Here is a 1,215-nt window from a genome sequence, read left to right on the forward strand (position 1 = left end):
TATAGCCAGACTCTATATATATATGTGTATATATATATACTATATATACACATATATATATAGAGTCCGGCTAGGATATCATCAATAGTACGAAGCATTTGGTGCTATCAAGTTTTCTGCAGTTAGATAGCACCAAATGCTTCGTGCTATTGATAGTATCCCAGTCGGACTCTATATATATATGTATATATATATATATATAGAGAGAGAGAGAGAGAGAGAGAGTCCGGCTATGGTGCTTGTAAAAACGCGCACCGCACTTGTGCTTGTAAATTTTTTACCGTTAGATCTACGCCTTTGATCATTTTTATGCGTTCGATTATACTATTCAACCAACCACCCACTCAACCCTAAGGGGCCCACATCATCCTAACCACACATCTTTTAATCCAATGGCAGAAAACTTAATAGCATCAAGTCATTGTTGCTATTGATAGTATTCCAGCCTGGTTCTACATCTATATATATATATAATTGAGCTAGAATACCTTTAGAGGCTCCAACCCTTTGGTGCTTCTAAGTTTCTAGCCCTTAGATTTACTCCTTGATTATTAATAGCCTTTCGATCAAATACTATTCCACCTACCACCACCTACCACCATCATCTCAACTCTACATCTCTCTATCCAATGACTAAAAACTCAAAAACACCACCCTCATGGTGCTTTTGGAAGTATTCTAGCTCAAATATATATATATATAGAGAGAGAGAGAGAGAGAGAGAGTCCGGCTATGGTGCTTGTAAAAACGCGCACCGCACTTGTGCTTGTAAATTTTTTACCGTTAGATCTACGCCTTTGATCATTTTTATGCGTTCGATTATACTATTCAACCAACCACCCACTCAACCCTAAGGGGCCCACATCATCCTAACCACACATCTTTTAATCCAATGGCAGAAAACTTAATAGCATCAAGTCATTGTTGCTATTGATAGTATTCCAGCCTGGTTCTACATCTATATATATATATAATTGAGCTAGAATACCTTTAGAGGCTCCAACCCTTTGGTGCTTCTAAGTTTCTAGCCCTTAGATTTACTCCTTGATTATTAATAGCCTTTCGATCAAATACTATTCCACCTACCACCACCTACCACCATCATCTCAACTCTACATCTCTCTATCCAATGACTAAAAACTCAAAAACACCACCCTCATGGTGCTTTTGGAAGTATTCTAGCTCAAATATATATATATATATATATATATATGA

Source organism: Ananas comosus, linkage group 10 (assembly GCF_001540865.1).
Source record: "Ananas comosus cultivar F153 linkage group 10, ASM154086v1, whole genome shotgun sequence".
NCBI lineage: Eukaryota > Viridiplantae > Streptophyta > Magnoliopsida > Poales > Bromeliaceae > Ananas > Ananas comosus.